The 22126-nt window shown below is 30.4% G+C and overlaps 1 protein-coding gene across 1 annotated transcript in view; it reads right to left on the bottom strand.

Annotated features, from left to right (window-relative positions):
- Positions 1 to 22126, bottom strand: part of LOC113375525 — a 42804-nt gene that overhangs the window by 17960 nt on the left and 2718 nt on the right. The window lies entirely within an intron of this gene.

Genomic DNA, 22126 nt, shown 5'->3' with positions numbered 1-22126 from the left:
TCTTTTTTAAAGAGGTATTTGTAAGCATAATTTTTCATTAGAATTCTTAATACAAAAAATACATTCGAGCTTAATCATTTGTTCATTTAATAATGCTACAGTAGAGATGTATTACAACCGTGACATATATAAAATAAGTTGTCGATACTGATACTGAAAATATTTAAAATCAATATGTTTTATATATATTTTATACATATATTTTAGATCATATTAAAGTTTATCATGTTTCTTCAACAAATACTATGATAATTATTTCTTGCTGTCTATTATATAATAGCAATTATCAAATCATGTCTAGAAAACAAAGTTTATTTTATTATAAAATAAAATTTATATCTTCACTTCAGTCCAATGCCTCTGCCCTCATTTTGTTAAAATTCTTAATAAATGTGACACATATTGGCAATATGTAATGTTTAAGATAAGTAAAAGATGCGAAGAAGTTATCTATTTTTTAAATGATATTGAAAAAACTTTTGGCGTCCCCTAAGACGTGCCCCCGCATTTTTTGTATGCATCGTATTCAAGGTAGAACCAGCCCTGCATATTGGACTTCAGGAACACAAATAATTATTGTCTATTTACATAAATGTACTTCCGATAAATATAATAGCAGTTAATTATAGTTTTGAGCTACAGAAAAAGAAATGTGATACAGGCAATCAAGAAAGCGTCAAAGTTGTGAAAAGTTTAAATTAGAGCTAATTTCTTGTACCCGTCATTTTATTTATTGAATTTATTTGTTTAAGAAAGCGTGCTAGGACCAACTCTGTTCACAATAAATACAACCGACACGCCACTAAATTTAACCACCACCTCTGCACATTCGCCGATGCCGATCCGTAAATTGCCTCGTTAAATTTACATGACCATCTATTTGAATTAGAAAAGGGGCTAATGAAGTGGAAAATAAACACAGATAGAACAAGACATCACATTCAGTATAAGAAAGAAAAACTGTCCCCCTGTAATAATGAACAACGTCGAAACGTCGAATAAGTGTTTATATCTGAACCACAAACTAACGTGGAATATACATAGAAAAAAAGTTATTCAAAAATTTAGACAACTTTAATTGGTGATAGAAAGAATCTGAAATACAATACAACTATGAATTGATTATCTATAAGTCAGTAATAATACCTATATGGTCATATGGCATACTGAAAAACGCAGAATGAATTCTTAGAGCAATAATTAATTCACCTTGATATGTATCGAACGATACTATTTACACAGATTTAAATATACGAAACGTGAAAAGAGCAGGAGCAACTCATACCATATTAAATTAAACCAACATTTAAATCCAGCAATGCAATTAATCAGATCATCATGTTCCAGTCAGAAGACTCAAAAAATGGCCGAAAGACAAGAAAATTCGAGTATTGATTTCTTTTTAATTACATAGATTATTATCTACAGGGGCATCTCCTCAGTGGAAGAGACCTCTAAATTATTGATCACATAGATTCATTGAACTTGTATTTCTGATTGTCTGTAATAAGTAAATAATAAAATTTAATTGTTGCGTTTGTTTGAATGTTGATACTATAACTGAAATTCAGTGTTTTAGAACACATTTCACCATGCGCCGTATATTTGCGTAAAGCACACATGCAGGTAGTTCGGTTTGGCAGGAAATTTTGTATGCTTTGTATTTTGTATAACACAGTTTAATGAGTTTTGAATTAAATTTGATATATACAATCTATATTTACATAGAAATAATTCAGGTTGTTGTGCTAATATTATATCTTATAATATTCAATTTATACTACATAATAGTATCGTCAATCACTTCAGATCCTATCATTAGGCTCCCCCGTGGATTAGTTATTACAGCTATGGGATTTCAATCAGAGGTCGTAGGTTCGATACCTGCTTCGGGAACCATAATGTCAATCAATAGAGACAAAGATTTTCACTTGTAGGCAGCATATATCCAAGTGAAATGAGCCTTTAACCGGCATTGCTGCATCATTAAGAAATTCTTCACTATTACATATAACTCAGGTTGTTGTGCTAATATTATATCTTATAATATTCAATTTATACTACATAATAGTATCGTCAATCACTTCCGATCCTGTCATTAGGCTCCCCCGTGGATTAGTTATTACAGCTATGAGATTTCAATCAGAGGTCGTAGGTTCGATACCCGCTTTGGGAAGCCTGATGTCAATCAATAAAGAGAGAAGTTTTCATTTGTAGGCAGCATATTTCCAAGTGAAATGAGCCCTTAACCGGCATTGCTAAATAATAAATTCTTTACTATTACAGAAATTGTAATAACAGCAATTTTCATCACATAAGGATAGGTCAACTGTTAGGGTTGACACCTATAAAACCGACGCAGTTAGTTGTTACAACTGTTCATAGGACCCTTAAGTAATAATTGCCATTCACATAATTAAAAAAAAGTTCTAATCACAAGATTTGCACTTGGCACAACGACATTTGCTTTCAGAATCATATTTTAATTAGATACTTGTTTAAATTAAAACTTTACATAAGTTATTAATATCGTAAATTAATTATCATATCATCATTCTAGTTACACAGTGCTATATTAAGATTCAAATTAGGTCAGAGATATCAATAATGCAGAAGGATCAACTTGGATTCTCTTCAAAAGAAGACACTGTAGAATCTTCCACAATGAGCTATTTTTAGAACATGGCTCAATTTGGAAAAAAGCCTTTCAATCGACTGGAAAAGTGATTTTGCCCTCTTGGAAATGCTCTCATTTGCTTAAGGTTCGTACGACAAAATAAATCCCCTGTATACTTGAAAATTTGTGACGTACTTGAGTTTGTTATAGGAGAAATAGATATTTGATGAGGTAAAGATGATAAGTAAATACATATTTTTATATAAAAGTAAAAGCTAACAATAAATGCATTTTTAGAAATTTAATCGGGTTGCAAAAACTAAGTAAGTATTTACATTTCGCAAAGCTGTTTTAAAAAATTTAATTAAATTGATTTATTCATAATAATATATGTATATAAAATAATCTCATTTAAACTTTTTTGAAAGCATTTGTTTAGTAATTTCTTAATGAACACCAATCTGAACTCTGTGTGTTCAATAAGTTGTTCTGCACTAATTGTAAGTTAGTTTTAGGCTTATTAACTCCCCGTAGGGTAGTTATAGTAATGGGCCGAAAATAAAAATTTTTGCATTTCTCGACGTTTTCTGAACATTTTGACATATCTCAGAAAACATGGATGTGTGTGTGTGTGTATTGTGTGTCCGAATATTTTCGTTCACGTTTTCAGGCGCACGGATCAACCGATTTGAATGCATCAAGACACGATGCCATGCACCCCACTAGTTTTTCTTAAAAACTCGATTCCTATTTTCTGCACTCTTTGCTCATTATCTCCGTAACGGCTGTACCTGCCTTTGCCAAAAACTAATCAGCACATCTCTCTATAAATAGGAATCGATTGTTTTTTGAACCATTCAAATCGGTTGATCCGTGCGCCCGAAAACGTGAACGAAAAAATGCGGACGCACAAAACACACACTTCCACACACACACACACATCCATTTCTTCTGAGGTATGCCAAAATGTTCAGAAACCTTCAAAACGTCGAGAAATGCAAAAAAAAATATTTTTGATTTTTGACCCATTACTATAACTACCCTACGGGAAGTTAATTACATATTTCCCAAGTTCAATAATACTGAAGAATCAAATCTTGGTTGCCCAGAAAAAAATGCATAACCCCCACATTTAAAATTTATATTGAATTTATAAGAAAAATGTATCAAGCTATTAATTGCGATCGAGCATACGACTTTTTAAAAGCTTGAATCATGATTTTGGTACTAATTAATTATTTAAAGTTATTTTTTTTCGTGACCCTTATAAATACCATGTATTTCCCAAGTTCGATAATACTGAAGAAACGAATCTTGGTCTGCCACAAAAAACTTGGAATTCGCCCTCATTTAAAAATTATGTATAATTCGTGTAAATATAAAATTATTTGTAATAAACCATATAAAACAGTGCTCTCATGAATTTTCCAAATTTTCCATAATTTTGAAAACAAATAGTGTCCGGTCCATCTACAGACAAGATTCGAATATTGCGCCACGATCTTTTAGCCCTCTAGCAACGATACATTTCTACTAGGGAATAAGCATCCGAATCAAATGATTCAACTAGCTGTAAGTGGAATTCTGTCTTAAGGCAATTAAGGCATCGTGCTTTAAGGCAAATTGCTGGAACTTCCCGTACCAAAAATTATTAATTTTTTAAAAACGATTAACATTTTTGAAAAAAATGTACTTTGAAAAAATAAGATTTTTGAGAAACTATATATATGGACAAAAAATTACTTTTTTTTGAAAAAAAAATTTTTTTAAAAAAAAAAAATTTTTTTTAATTTTTTTTTTTTTGAAAAAAAAATTTTTTTTCTTTATTTTGACATATTGTGAAAGATCTGAACTTTTTTTTCAAAGCAATCGTACTGATTTAACTGCATAGGGACAAAATATAAAGCGCGTAAGCGCCGCGTCGCTGTCTAACGCATAAGCATTGGTACGGAACCCATAGGAATGTTAAAAAAATGTATACTTATTGTTAAAATCCCTATAAAATATCTGATAATTTGATGTGCATATGTCTAATGATCATTTTTGACCGCCAAATGGCTAATTTTTTTACTTTTTCCTCCATATCTCCGAAACCGCTAGACCTACCTTTATGAAAATTTTATCGATTATTTATCTTGTCAATACAAGTGAAATGTTTTTTGAATTATTTGAATCGGACGCTCCGTTCTCTTAAAAACTGAGTTACCGTTTTCGTCACTTTTTGCCCCGTATCTTAGGAACGGCTAGACCTGCCTTCGCCAAAAACTAATCAGCACTTTCAATCAATACGAATCGAATGTTTTTTGAATTATTCAAATCGATTGATCCGTGTTCCCGAAATCGTCGACGAAAATTTGTATCCGCACATACATACACACACGTACGTACATACATACACACACACACACACACACACACACATACATCCATTTTTTCTAAGATATGCCAAAATGTTCAGAAACCTTTGAAACGTAAAGATATATAAAAATTTTCATTTTCGATTTTTTTGCGATTACATTAACTTGCCCTACGGGAAGTTAAAAAAACTTTGTACTAGTGTTGACAAAATAATTGTTTTTATTAAAAAAATTTCATTTCAATTTTTTTTTTGTGTATCGAAAATAATTCAGATTTCAAGTTATATACTATTTTATATATGTACTATCTTTCAATTTATATTTATATTAACTTATATACTTTAAATAAATGACTTTGTGATTCAGTTTATATAATTATTATAAATATTATACGTAAGGTATAATATAATAAGTCTATTTGAAAACATTCAATATTCCTCGAACATTTCGTTACGGTACGTGAAGTTCCAGCAATTTGCCTTAAGGAACGATGCCATACACCACTGATTGCCATTGAAATTTAAGATATATATTTGATTACATTTGTACACTATTAGAAGGCAATATAATCCATTTATGATATTGCCCCGAAAAGCTAGAAACTGATAGCACTACTGCATGATATCAGGCAGTCCGAGCAGTGAATTGAATCTGGAAGCTTGCGGTTGCAGGTCATGACTATCATCACGAACAAGTTCTGTTTAGTCATACAAAACCACAAAACATTACCTAGTATTTAACTGTTTGCAAATTATCAGTTGAATAGTAATATTAGTAGTGCGGCTAATATGGTTTTGTGTATGTTTTTGACATAAATTAACAAATTCGAAATTTTAAAATAATATGCAGTTTTTTACATATCTATTTTTGTGTTAACTATAAATTTTAATTAATGTTAATTGGCTTGTATTTCAAAGGTAAATTTTATGGGCCGAGCGCATTTTGGTATACAATTTGTATTTTTTTGTAAAAAACTTTTTTATTTGGGAATACTAGTTTATAGTATTTTACATGAAACACTTAAACTTGTATCTTGTCAATTAAATTTTTCAGCGTATTTATATTTTGAATAAATTATTATAATATCTAAATGAACGAACTAGCATATTTGCAAAATATTCCAAACTCATAGCAATATTAAAATTCTTTTTTGTAAATATCAACTAAGATGCAGTAATATTTTGTAACATGAACACTTAACGTTAACGTTAACATTAAGTTGAAATAAAAAAAGTGATACTCCATTGAGAGAATGGTTAATGAGATCTATGGTTTAAACGATCTTTAAATTAGAAACTAATATCTATGTTTCGGTCATGACAAAGAACATATAACTTTCATAATTATCGGATAACATTGGTAAGTTGCCTAACAACATAACAATAAGTTAATAAAGGAATGCGTTTATTATCAAAAATGACATAAAACTGTTGACAATGTATGACTCAAAATGTGCACACACATTCGAAACAAAATCATGCACAGGGACAATACACTGCGACACTTGGCTTTTAGAGGAATGATGGCCAATTGCAGGTCCACTATGGCATAGAAAAATTTTTGGTCATACTGAGATATTTTTAGAAGAAAAAATATAATAATCGAATAGTTTGAAAGCGTATACTGTGATACGAATATTTATGGTGTCTTATAAAATAAAATCGAAATTAAATTTTTACCATAAAATGTACTAAATACTAAATAAACTGCATTATTATGTATATAGGGTAGAGCGGAGCTCAAAGGTCCGAGTGTAAAAAAATTCACCACCAATATCTCAAAAACAAGTATTGTTAAGATTTTTTCAAGAACAATATTTGAAAGAAGAGGAAGGAAAATGTATATCCAGCCATTACCTTGATACTTAGGACGTGGAATATCTCAAAAACAAGTATTGGTAAGAATTTTTCAAGAACAATATTTCAAAGTAGAGGAAGAAAGATGTATATCCAGCCATTACCTTAATACTTACGACGTTGCTATTATGAGATAAAATAAAATAAATGTTCGAAAATCCATAACAAGAAAAGTATTTTATTATCATTTTTTTGTTTTTTTTTAATATATTGTTAATTTTAAGTTAAATTCAACAGTTTTTTTTATATAACTTTTAAAAGTTTACATGTGGATGGGATGAAGAGAACTAACTAAACCTTTGCCCTGGCAGAGGTGTAAACAATAAAATATAGTAAATATAAAAGTAAATTAAATTGAAAAAATCTATTTTAGAAAAGCTAAATTAAATTAATAATAATTCTATTAATGAATATTTCAGACAAATACCAGATCAGGGTAATAAGCAGTGTTATCTCTGTAGAAATGTATCTATCATATCTGTATAAGTTAAATAATGTAGCTATTATTTTGTAAAATCTTTGTAAAATTGAAAATAAGATAATAAAATAAACACTGGATTTGTTTTCTCCTTCCGCCCGATTTTACTTTGCCTATGGATTAAAAAGGACCAGTTGACAATTTTTTTAAAAACAAAAAAAACACATTTTTACAAAGTCAGATACTAGTGGGTTTGATATGTGTTATCGGTTGTGATAAAATTGGTTCAGTTTTCCCAATATAATAGCTCAAAGTCAAATTGGACCTTTGTGCGCAATTTAAAGAAAACTTTTGTAAATATTATTAATTATTGTTTCGCGTAATGGCGTTTATCCTTAACAGTAATAACATTAATATTTTTAATGAAATATACTTATTATTTATTTTATTAATAATAAATTAGAATTAATACGCTTATATTTATTTTAACGTGATTTGTGTAAAGATCATTATTTATAATCCAAAATGCAAATGTTTCAATATCTGTACATTTTGACATACCTTAGAAAAAGTGTGCCTGCGTAGATATATGTATGTTGAGATTTGTTTTACTTCCTTTAAATTTAAAAATCATTTTTTACTTTACTTTAAATTTTACACTAACTTAATGCATATTTTAATGCTGGCAATATGTAAAATAAGAACCGATTCAATTTCGTCGTATGATGTTCAAAAACTGTTACTCGCCCATGCTGCATAATCACTTGACTATCAATGATTAAAATCATTATTGAATAATATAGATAACACCATGAAATAGATGATACTCGAACAAATAATTAGCTTGATAATGATCAGTTGAAATCTTATTAATATCGGTCAATGCAAAAATTAGTATCAAACGTCGTCTTGAATCTTGCTTTTGCTTTCAGATCCATGACAAATTGACATTTTCTTGTGGTCAATATTAATCTGTAGTATTTGTAATCTATTCTTAACGTGTGAATTGACTATAGTTTCGTAGTAGTATAGACGTGTGTTATTTTCTGAATTTGTATCACTTCTGAGTGTATTAAAACGTGAGACGTGAGCTGTTTGTGTGTGTTTTCAAACAAAGATTCTGTGTGACCTAGGTAAGATATCATTCTGAATTCACAGCGCTGACTAACACGTGATTGTGACATTTATGAATATTGCATTTTATAGTAGAAACTACAAACTCTAATTTTAGTTTTAATTTTAATTATAAACTTGTAATGCATTTTGTCGATGTGATACGAAGTTGTGACAGATAAAATACTGCATGATATATAATATAAATAATAATTAGAATATACATTTTTAATTAAAAGTGCTAGAGTGGTCAAGCAGTTATTCGAACTTGTTCACTAATGTTATTTATAGATTGTTATGTACAACTTGTTTTGAGCTAAAACTATTATTACAATTTATAACATTTTAACGCAATTTAAATCGCTGTGTTAAATTATTTATATAATAAAATGTATTGAAATCATATCTACAGTAATGTGATAAAAATGTAAAAATGTGCAAGTAGCAGTCACACTTAATGTTTTATCAAAATGTCGTAATTAATGCAGCGTCATGATATTTTCAAATAAAATGTTGCAATGTGTTTATTAGCATACGGTACCAAATGAAATAAAATATTGAATACTTTTTTTACATATATTAACAGTAATCAGAACTTTAATTATACAATGAAAAACTATTTTTAATAAATAATAATAAATAGTCATAATTTTTGGACATTGGAATTGAAATATTTCTTACAATAACTACTTTTAATTTCTATGTTTCTTCTTATAAATATAATTGATTTTATGTATTAATCAGAACTGAATTAAAAAAAATCATATTGTGTGTTTATAAAATCAATATATCTTTAAACCGATAATGCGAAAACTAACTTTTAGCGAGAATAATCAGGCAATCATTTTACTTTCCGTTATGCTGCTAGATTACATTTTATTTTGCTTAATTATTTGATAATATTCAAAATTATCGTGTTTAGTTGTTTGGCATTTCGGAGATTTGATAATTGTAACCAAGTCAACAAAAAACGTATCAGTTTCGATACAAATCAATATATCTAAAATTATAATAAATACTGGGCTTAGATAAGGAATTTTGATAATATCTTATGAATAATAAATTTTTTATCCAATATTTTCACACTGATCTGATAATTTTTAATGTTGATCAATCAAGGCCAGCCAAACCGTTTCTCTTCGTAATTAACAATTAAAACAAATGATATATTTGAAACACATTTAAATTTTTATCAATTAACTCTGTTAGATATCAGGAAGTTTATGCAAATTGTTAGTGTTTTATTGAAGCGCATGTCCAAGCATTGGACCACTTACAACATTTTAATTTTTATATCTTATACTAAATTTTCATATTGTGCTCTATTGAATTTACATATTACGAGTCTATTATCTTTACTTGTATTCAATTCCAATATTATCAGGTTGGCAACTAAGTAAGTGCGGATTTTTGTTAGGAAATCAAAGCATTTCTTCAAGGAACTAAATAACTTTATTCTGTTTATAATCTTTCAATCAGCACCATTATTCCACCTTCATAAAACATGTGGTTTTTATTAGCAAAAATCTGAAACAGGTACAATTTAACACCATCATTGAATTGTAAACCTTTCAAGGAATTTTAATACCATCGAAACAAAAAGTAATCAGAAGGTGCAAGATTAAGACTATATGGTGTTTTTTTTATTTAATTTATTCTGCAATCTGTTTTACATAGGCATTAACATTAAGCAGAGATTGCTAACAATAATTATCTTATAATATAAACAAGAAAATAGTAGCAACACCCAGCGACGTGTCTACTAGGTATATTGTATGGTGGATGTGGCAAAACATCACGAACAAGCAGCAATAATTTTTGTCGAGTGGCCAAAAATATATGATGTCAATAATAGAATAAAGCACCACTTTGACTTGTCAATTCAGACCGCTTTTTTCAACTGCATTGTTTAATTTTATTATTTGTTCAATGTGGATACCAGAACTGATCATTCGATTGAATGGTAAGGGGGAAAAGAAACAATTTCTTTGTTATCAATTTCAACTGGATAACTTTTTGTCTTTAAGGAAAAAGTCACCAGAACAAAATTTGGCAAACCAAATTTGACACTGCTCGTTATTTAAGGCTTTGTCACCATAAACAGCTCATAACTTTTTGTGAGCATGTCTTTTTACTTTTGCACAAATAAAAAAGCAAAATATGACAAACATTTTCGATTTGACTTTCCATAATCAATCAAAATTTTTTTTTTAAAGATAGGCAGATACTATGGGTAGGTTGTTACTATCCATAAATGGGCCGGCCGTGGTCCCGTGGTAAGAACTTGGGCTAGCAAATCCAAGTCCCGGGTTCGAAGCCAGGTCGGCTCGGTATCAAAGCAGCTTGATACCAAATTTTCACTTGAAATCATAGATTTCAAATATGATTTCAAGTGAAAATGGCCTTTCGTGGGCATAGCTTTAGCGGCAACATGCCACTTGGAAGTAAAAAGGTACTAAGATTGTATCGCTTTGAAATACAAAAGGAAATCGAGTTGTATCCCTATACAACAGAAAAATGTAAGGGCTCTGACATCGTGCACTCAAATGATTGAGTGCATTTTCAACTCAACCCACGGACCTGCCCTTGAAAAAAATATAATAAACAGTAAAAATATGTAAAGAAAAAGTAAAATATATGTAGTGTGTGAGATAAAAAAGAAAACGTAATTAGTAATAAAGTTTGTTTTAAAAAAAAGGTGGACAGCCGTCCACAAAGAGTTAAATATTATTTAAAAAAAAATTAAAAAAATAACAAAACCTAGTTTACATTTGGATTACGTCAGCAATCCTAAAAATTAATTATAACCATCTAAAAGTGAAAACCGCGCTTTTTTATTTCATTTATTTTGGCTTCTGATAAAACCGCACTTCTTTGATAGCCAACCTAATAAAGTTCAAGGTTATTAATTATTTTAATACGGTACGAGGATTAGATCCGAGTACCAATGGCCATGCCTGTCACACAACCTTGTATTTATATTCAAATAAAAAATTCATTACCTACCGTTACTTGTTACATATGTTATCTATAACTTATTGTTATTCGACAGAATTTGTATCTTCGCATTCATATAATACTATTTGCAGGAAGTCTCATTAAAATGCATTCGTTCGTCAAATGGATTTTCGGCATTACAATAATTGTAGCCGCGCTCGTCTCATCGAACGTTTCGGCCCAAGGACTATCGCGCACAAATTTGCAATGCTACGATTGTACGTCAAAGGGATGCACGGACACCAAATTTTGCGGGCCTAACCAATACTGTTTGAAAGCAACGATCACGCACAGTAACGGGGCCACCTCTTACAATAAACAGTGTGTGCCAACTATTCTGGATTGTAAAAAATACCAGAAAGATATGGCAGACAAGAACATCGTAGTTTCGGACTGCAAAACGTGTAACTACAATTTTTGCAACATGAGCAGTTTAACGAATCCGTCCGTGTTTGCTCTTATTTCACTCGCTATGATCAGTATTTGTTTTCAGATATTGTTTTAAGGTAAAATTATTTTAACTGTATAAGCAGCATAAAAATAAGTAATGTGTGATTTACTTTTAAATAGCTATTTATAATTTATACATGTTATATTGCATTAATGTGATACTTTTATAACGTAATTTATGAATTTGTAATAAACAATGTTATAGCATAATCTAAATAATATATTGAAATAAATTTTGTATATTGAGTATACATTTTATATAATTGTTTTTCTTTGTTTCAATTTGTGTGTTTTTGAACAGGTATTTAAGCATAAGTGTCTTATGAACTATTGTGATGATACTACTTCAGTTCCTAAGTAAATGTCAATTTTTAGAGGAATTCAAATGTAGGCTCGATGGCAACGCTAGACCGCGCTTGGGCGTCATCGAAGTTCGGGTTTGCGAAGCCCCGAAGAACAAATTTTCTTCAACGATTTTGGGAACACGGATGAATCGACTTGAATAATTAAAAAAACATTCGATTCGTATTGATAAGGAGACGTGCTGATTAGTTTTTGGCGAAGGCAGGTCTAGCCGTTCCAAAAATATGGGGCAAAAATTGCCAAAAACGGTAACTCAGTTTTTATGAGAACGGAGCGTTCGATTAGGATAATTCAAAAAACACTTTTACTTGTATTAACAAGATGAAGAACTGATCAAATTTTCATGAAGGCAATTCTAGCGGTTTTGGAGATCTAGTAAAAAAAGTTTTAAAAAATGCCATTTGGCTGTCAAAAATGATCATTAGACGCACAATCATGCACAAATGATCATGCACATCAAATTATCAGATATTTTATAGAGATTTTAACAATAAGTACAAATTTTGTTTATATTCCTATGGGTTCCGTACCAATGTTTAACCGTTAGACGGATGCGGCGCTTGCGCGCTTCGATATTTCGTCTCTATGCAGTTGAAGCAGTAGGTACGATTGCTTCGAAAAAAAGTTCAGAAATTCCAAAATATTTCAAAATAAATTTTTATTCAAAAACTATTTTTTTTCAAAAAAAGTAATTTTTTGTCAAAAATTTATAGTTTCCTAAAAATCTAATTTCTTTTAAGTAAAACTTTTTCAAAAATGTTAATCGTTTTTAAAAAAATAACAATTTTTGGTACGGAAAGTTCCAGCAATTTGGTTTAAGGCACGATGCCATGCGCCCCACTAGTTTTTAGACATATTTTTAATAAATATTTTCAAGTGAAATTAAATATCCTTATTACTACGTAAAACCAGGTTGTTCATAACTACTAACTACTAAATACTAAACCATCAATAATTTAGTGTGATTAATCATCACACTATTCGATTATTATATTATTTCCGCAAGTTAACGTAATTAGATATTTTAGGTTTAGATTGTAATTGGCGTATTTTCCAGTATATATTAAATTAAGTTATACAAATTGTTATATATTATATTTTAGGAACGCTAAAAATTTATAAAATATTTTGATTTCAGCAATTTATTTAGTATTGAGACTTCAAAGTATAATAAATAAAATGTATGTAAAATGTGTATGAAATTACTTTTAAAATCAATTCTTCCTTATAATTTATTAGTATTCCTCATGTAAACTGTTTTAATTTTCACTGTGAAAATATATTAATTAACACGTTGGCGGCTGACGTCTTTGGACCAATATTGTTTTTCTATGCTAAAACGTTTTATACAAAAAATAATTTCATTTACACTGTATTATTTATAAAATGTTGTATTCAAACAGTAATTCGGTGGTGGTGGCAAAAAGTGTTCTTTGGATCCTTCTTCTTTTTATAGTAATCACTAACTAGTTCAAATCACCGCTAAATTGGGAATTTTAAAGTAAATGTAGCAATGTCTACACTCTACAGCGTGTTGACAGCCGCATCAAGAAAGAAGGAGGGAATGTCTACACGTTGTCGACGCCTGCAGTCAACGTGTTATGTAATAAATATATTATTAATATACAGTAGAACTCCAATTATCTGAACTCCGAATATCCGAACTCCGACTATCCGAACTTCGACTATCCGAATCGCCGATTATCCGAATCACTTTCAGAAAAAAAATTGTCCAAAAAAGTCTAAGTGCACTATTATTCTTCCACCAGCAAAGCCAGTGTAGGCACATTGTTTGTTTTGATTTGACGGAGATGTTTACAAAACAATGATTTTTATTTCTAAACTTGTACATAAGTACATTTTATTAACTTCCCGTAGGGCAAGTTATAGTAATCGCAAAAAAATCGTAAATGAAAATTTTTATATATCTTTACGTTTCAGAGGTTTCTGAACATTTTGGCATACCTTAGAAAAAATGGATGTATGTGTGTGTGTGTGTGTGTGTATGTGTGTGTGTATGTATGTATGTATGTGTGTGTATGTATGTGCGGATACAAATTTTCGTCGACGATTTCGGGAACACGGATCAACCGATTTGAATAATTCAAAAAACATTCGATCCGTATTGATAAGGAGACGTGCTGATTAGTTTTTGGCAAAGGCAGGTCAAGCCGTTCCGAAGATACGGGGCAAAAAGTTCCGAAAACGGTAACTCAGTTTTTAAGAGAACGGAGCGTCCGATTTTAATAATTCAAAAAACATTTTATTTGTATTGACAAGATGAAGAATCGATACAACTTTCATGAAGGTAGGTCCAGCGGTTTCGGAGATATAGAGGAAAAAGTAAAAAAATGAACCATTTGGCGGTCAAAAATGATCATTAGATATATGCACATCAAATTATCAGACATTTTATAGAGATTTTAACAATAAGTATACATTTTGTTAACATTCCTATCGGTTCCGTCTAATGCTTATGCGTTAGACAGCGACGCGGCGCTTACGCGCTTTATATTTTGTCCCTATGTAGTTAAGCAGTACGATTGCTTTGAAAAAAAAGTTCAGATCTTCCACAATATGTCAAAATAAAGAAAAAAAAAATTTTTTTTAAAAAAAAATTTTTAAAAAAAAATTTTTTTTTTTCAAAAAAAACTAATTTTTTGTCCAATTTATAGTTTCTCAAAAATCTTATTTTTTCAAAGTAATTTTTTTTCAAAAATGTTAATCATTTTAAAAAATAATCATAATTTTTGGTACGGGAAGTTCCAGCAATTTGCCTTAAGGCACGATGCCCTAATTGCCTTAAGACAGAATTCCACTTACAGCTAGTTTATATTTAAAACATGTGAAAATGTCATGTTTCTTTCATTTAATTCAATAAAAAAATAGTGCAATATCAAAACGTAACTTTTTTTCTCTCCAATGGCAATTTAAAAAAAAACTCCGATTATCCGAATATTTGATTATCCGAATGGGTCCCGGTCTCCATTAATTCGGATAATTGGAGTTCTACTGTATTATAATTATGATTATATTTTTATAAAATATTATATATAATTAAATTTTTTCTGTAATATTTTGTAATGATACAATTTTAGCACATAATTTTGTATCACTTTGGTGCGAATGATTAGATTATTTTAGATTTACTACAAAGCATTTACTTTTGAGAATACGAAAATTTATCATTTTATTTGATAAAGTGTTTGCGAATATTCCATAATTTTCGCAAATAAAATAGTGAAAAGCATTTATCAATTCAAACACTGTTAAAAGAATACTGAACAGCAGTAGGTAAAGAGATATTTGATAGTTAAAAATCTATATTTTTTTTAGTTTCAGGATAATCTGCGGTAGTTAATAGAATCAGAATAATTAATGAAATGTGTAGCTTGCGACAATCAATTAAATTATGTAAAATTATGCTCGTATAATACCTTGAACGTAATGCACTAATTCCGCTTAACGTTTATAAATAGCAGCAAAGTTTCACCGGAACATTCTAAACACATTATGCAAATTACTAGTGACACACCAAATACATATTTGAAAATGTAAGGTGAAATGCAATCGAAGTTGTCAAGGGTTTTACCTGCCCGTGACCACAAAGGCCAGGCATGCAACTGTACAATAAAGCTTCCAACGAGGTCACATCAGTAGCGGCAATGTGACCTATGACGGACGAGCCCTTGGAACGGATTGGAATGTCCTTACCGGTGCATCGATATAATGTCGTAAATACGTTAATTATATGTTATCAGTGCCCTTAAGTCGTAGCAAACGCCCTTGTCAATTACATATCATAATGAAATGATTATAATATTTAATGAAAGGTACTATTTACAACCCTATGCTTCAAAATTGCGAGTGAAATGTTGCCCTCGATGAGCATCTGACGCAAGTAGTAGTCTCGGCCTTGCAACTACAAGGTTTCGAGTTCAAACACTGCGTTACGTGCAACCTGACAATCTAGTTATATCAGTTTTTATTTGAAAATATAAATCATAAATATATTATCAAATAAAAATAGCCCTTTCGAGCATTACTACATAAAATTTGATACATCAAAACAATTAGAAAAGAACAACTATTCATTTGCCCTCTGCTAAAAAACTATATCAAAACTAGAATGAGACAATTATTATATATATTAGACTTGCTATCATATTAAATAGTGGAGATCGCTCGTAGGTAGGTGGCTAGAATGACTGGACCTGGATCAGGGGTCCCGGGTTCGATACCCACTTCAAGGCAGCCTGTTGTCAGGCAGCAGTGACGATTTTTACTTGGAAATATAGATAGCAATATGTTTCCAAGTGAAAACAGCTCTAATACGGTATTGCTGCACCAATAAAAAGTCATCACTATTGCAATAATTGTAATAATAAAAATTCAGCACATGGAATTGAGACAACTGTTTGGGTTGCCATCTATAATAAAACAAACGTAGTTTGTAAGAAATTCATCACAATAGCTCATAGATTAATTAAAAAAAAAATTAAATAGTATTTATATTAAATCTTGAGCGGTGGCGTAACCGATTCGGAGATGGGCTAGCACAAACTATTCACAAAACAGTAACCGACATCAGGCAGCATGATATCAAATTTTCACATGAAGTTATAGATCTCAAATATAGTTTCAAGTGAAAATCGCCTTTTATGGGCATAGGTGCAATATCAGACTAGTAAGGCAACTGGTGGTTATTTCTAACAGTTAGGGATGGCTTTTAATAGTGTCATCTACCTTAAACCTAGAATTAAGCAGCCCATAGAATGCTTAATAGTTCTGATCGCTGCTGAATATTTTTTTTAATTGAATTTTTACACCTAGACTTTCTAAAGATTTGTAAATGCTATTATTTGCGGTAGAAAATTGCCATTTATTTGCTATTGAATTTATAAAGCAAAGCTTTGTATACAAACATAATCCGAAATGTACTTTACATAGTGTTCTAAAAACAGTGATATGCCACAGAATCATATGAGTATATCGTGCGTATAATTACATGTAAGTGGCATATTAAAGACTAAAATAGCTGTGATTATTTCCCAGGCTACGATCGCGAGATTGTGTCAATATAAAATTATTATGAATTATTCATATTTCCAATACATTGTGTAATATTTTATTAATATTAAAACTATACGTTTTGTAATAAACCAAATTATACACTTGACACCATTGTGATACATGATGCTGCACGCGTCGGTTTTGCATGCGGATACTGTTCGACTAAAACAATGCTTAAAATATGTTTGAACCATTAATTTTTATTTTATGTTTTTCCGAAGTATACTGGTTCAAAAATGTTTTTTGTTTTTGTTCTCTCAAAAACTACTATTTTTTGCACATTTTGCTTCATATTTCCGAAACGGCTGGACCTGTTTTTACTAAGGACTAATCGCCTCTTCTTCTCATCATTATATACTGAATATTTTTTGAATCATTCAAATCGGATCTCAAAAAGTTAATTTGTATTTTCTGCATTCTGATCAGTAGAAATCGAATGTTTTTGAATTATTCAAATAGGTTGATCTATGCGCCCGAAATCGTGGACGAAAAATTGTGTCCTTGCCTACGTACACATCCGACTTTTCTATAAATAAAGATATGCAAATGTTTGATATCTGGACGGTTACAATAACTTATCTTACGGGAAGAAAAAAAAAGCCATTTGATGAAACTCGATGAAAATTTACATTAGGTCGAATCTTAGTTAATTTTAGTAAAACATAATGTCATAAAGTTTATGGTCTAATTGAGCATCCTAAAATATTATTTGTCTGTATTTGTAAATGATTGGTACATTTGCTGGCGACACTGTAATAGTAACATCTCATAACAATCCTAACATTCCCAGTGCAAAATCTGCAGCATCATTTAAACAAGACTTTAAATAAACGAATTAAAATCCATTCGAGTCAATTTCACCTTGAAGATAGACAAATGTCCTCCAATAAAAATAAATGATAAAGTTATTCCACAATCAGATACAATGAAGTATCTAGGATTCCACTTAGACAAATAATTAAGTTGGATTCTGCATATCAGCAAGAAATGTAAACAAATAGAGAAAAGGGTTAAATCATTTTATTGGTTACTCGGTGCAAAATTTAAATTCTTCCTCGAAAACAAGGTTCTTATATACCAAATGGTGATCAAGCCAATATGAACCTATGGCGTTGAACTGTGAGGATGCGCCAGCAAGACGCGAATATCTCACATACAAAGAAAACAGGGTAAAATTCTCACAATCAGAATTATCACGAACGCGCCGTGGTTTGCCTCAAACAAAACTCTGCGTCTACACAATAATCTAAATATAGAAACTGTACAAGGAGTTAAAAATGCCAGAAATACATCCCATTTCTCCAGACTTCGAAATCACATAAACATCACAATATCCCCACTGATCGTCAATGCAGGTGCCAGAAGAATAAATAAGATACAACCAGTTGATTTAATTTGATTCATCATATTAGGTAGATAATCTCACTAGAGAGTAGGTACTCTAAATAAAACTATTTTCATTTACCTTTTTACCGAGCTAAAATATAGCATTTGAGTTGCGTACATCTCAATAGCTTATAGAAATGTTAATTGTTCTGATTGCTATTTTGAAAGTTAACAAAAAAAATAAAAAAGTTGGTTCGATTTTTATTTGCCATTAATGTTTTGAATAATAGGATGCGCTTTTATGTTATTAAAGCTAAAAATAGCTAACTTTCAATTCGTATTAATTAAGACAAGTTGCATGAACTTCCTGATACCTTGAGACACCAATTTCAAGAAGGCTGAAAAAGAAACTGGCCAAAGATAATATGGAGGACCCTTAAGAACTACCACAACTTTATATGAACAGGATAGTAAAATCACTTATTGAAGTGAACTATTAATAAAATATTTATCAGATTAATTTATATGTGTGTTTGAAAGTGTGTGAGTATGTGTGCTAGTGAATGATATAAGCCAAATAGCTCATAGAATTGTCCTGATTGCTATTGAAAATAAAATTTAAAAAAAAACTTCCCGAAATTTGTAAATCGAGGTGCAAGGGGTACTTGGAGATACGAAAAATTGAGAATTTTCAGTATCGTTTTTTGCACGATGTTTTTTTACAAAAATATTAATACGGCATCATTATACAATGTTTTGACTTGAAGTAACAAAAATTTCAGAAAAAAAAAATTAATATTTCCAAAGTTATAGCTGTTTTTGTTGACCCTGTCTAAAAAAACGGTCCTGGCGGTGACCATCATAACTCCTTAGAGATTCATCTAAAATCAATCAAATAAAAAAAATAGTTTTATAAATAGATAATCCTGGGCCTGATCGAAAGTTTTCTTTTTTTTCAAAAATTAATAAAATGGCAGCATCAGAAATAAAATTTCTAGATTTTTGGGTAAAAAATCAACAGTTAATTGGCCTTAAAAAATTGAAATTTTTGAAAAAATAAAAATCCTTCGATCAGGCCCTAGTTTATTATGTATTCTAAAAGCTGTATAAATTTCATTAAAATTTACTAAGCGGTTTTTGAGTTATAGTGGTCACCGTTTCAATAAACCTAGTTTTGAGAAAAACGCGTTTAAAGTTTCACATTGGATTTACGTACAGAAATTTGAATTATTGAATTATTTGAACCGAGTCATCTATTTCTGGGTCATATAATAGTTCATCAGTCATTGTGCAAGTTTCCAAAATTTTTATTTGCTGTTGCCTACGAAGCATTCTGGCCTCCCGAATGTTCTCGTTGGCGCGCTGATCTGCCACTTTCATGCGTGCAGCATCCAATTTTTCAGCAGGGCAATGGGAATTATAACCACAATTAGGTCCTAGGGTATCCATAATCAATAATAATGATTATGTATATGTATTCAGCAATTTGTACGATAGTAGAACTAGTATTCACGGTTTTTAGGCATATTTTTTACACTAGTCGGTTGAAGCTTTTAATTTCTTCTGATTATGGATTCAATCTTGAACTACACATCTTGAAAGTAAATTATCATTGCTGAGATCATTGTAAATCGGTTTAAAAGCTTTTCAAACATCAGGAGGTGAGGGAGAATAATCTTGAGTATAAGTATCGAGCTCTCCACTTGCGTCAGCGCGCTGGTAAGAGCCAATAACTCAAATAGTAATCATCGGATCAACTTGAAATTTTCAGAGAACATTCGCAAGATATTACACTAAATAAAAATGCAAATAAATAAAAATCGATTTTTCAAAAATTCCAAGTACCCCTAACCCCTTAAGGCAAAATGTCACTTTTTAACTAATTTTAAAAAATGTTTTTATTAAATTAGGTAATTATCGAGCAGACTAAAATAATCCCTTCAATAATATTATAAAAGCGGAACTTCTTTAACAACCGATATGGTTATGTACGGTTTGCGCCAATTAAATGAGGATTTAGATCGAGAAACGTTTTCGAGTGCTTTTGGATTCAGTTCAGCTTACAATACACAACCCGATCATTATCTATATTAAGTTCTTGTTCAACACACCAAACATCGTTTTGAGCGCGATTTCTGGTTGGAACTTATGACATCATGAGGACATGATCACAAGTTTTTATAGAGCTGCAGAAATTGGATTGAGTATATATGGTATATTAAAACTGTATCATTCTCACACTACACGCTCGATTGAATAATAAAAAGAAACTTACTAAGTATTTTGTCATTTAGAGTGTTAATAGTATAATTGATATAATGTAATTGATTATTAGTTTACGTAATTGGAATTTAATAAGTTATAATAATACAAATACATTTTGCTTATTGCGCACTATTCTACAATAATGAACCTTTCGGTACGAGCGACGCATGTAGGTGATCTCCACTTCGGTGTACAAGTGTTAAATTATTGCAAATTCTAATTTGTTATTGCAACTCTTATTTATTCAAAAGTGATTTTTTTAATTTTTAATTAAACATATTTATTGATATAGATTAAAAAATCGTAATACATATTGTATAACAAATACTTGGGCGGTTTGCTTGTTTATGGGACGGCAAAATTTGAACCGAGAGAATAAAATTCTATACAATATAATTAACTAATTCCTTTTACAATTAGTAATATTTTTTATTTCATGAAATATAACTAACAACACATAATTCGACTGTAATGGAAGGTTATATAGGTTCAAATAACCGATTATTGAAATTCATCATTTTTCATTTCAAATTTTGAGCCATTAATTTGAAAGCATTAGGAACGAGGGATTGCCGAGCGATATTTGATAACAGCGCCATCAAGACCGACCCCTTCCCAACCTCACTGAACGTAAATTATTAAATTCGTTAATAAGTTATTATCAAATTTATCAATTTGTTTAAGAAAAATATATTCTGCATGGCATCGTGCCTTAAGGCAAATTGTTGGAAGTTCCCGTAACAAAAATTAAAATTGTTAAAAAAGTTTTAAATTTTTTTGAAAAATTAAAAAAAAGACATTTATTTTGTTTTAAGCCGCGTCGCAGTCAACGGATAAACAGAGGTACCGAACCCATAGAAAAATAAGCAAAACATGTACTAATTATTAAAATCTATAAAGTTTCCGAAAATTTTATGTGTATATGTCTAATGATAATTTTTGACTGCGAAATGCATTTTTTTACATCTCTTATCTGATTTCCGAAATCACAGAACCCGACTTTCGAAAAATTTTATCAGTTTTCTGTTTCGTCAATACAAATCAAATGTTTTTTTAATCATTCAAATCGGATGCTCCGTTCTTTCAAAAACTCTATTACAATTTGTGGCACATTTTTCCCGTATCTCCGTTGTATTGACAAAATGAAGAACTGCTTAAATTTGTGGGAAGGCAGGTCTATCTGTTTTTTTGTCAGTGCCACAGTGCCAAATTTCTAAAAAGGAGAACCCGCGCGTTGCTCGTCTCGGATTTTGATGAAACTTGGCACAATGGTAGATTTGATGCCCAAACT

Source organism: Ctenocephalides felis, unplaced genomic scaffold, assembly GCF_003426905.1.
Source record: "Ctenocephalides felis isolate EL2017-DRISC unplaced genomic scaffold, ASM342690v1 CF-g0.4_SCAFFOLD_01886, whole genome shotgun sequence".
NCBI lineage: Eukaryota > Metazoa > Arthropoda > Insecta > Siphonaptera > Pulicidae > Ctenocephalides > Ctenocephalides felis.
The sequence above is the reverse complement of the archived record's forward strand: the minus strand, read 5'-3'. Positions and strand labels throughout refer to the sequence as shown.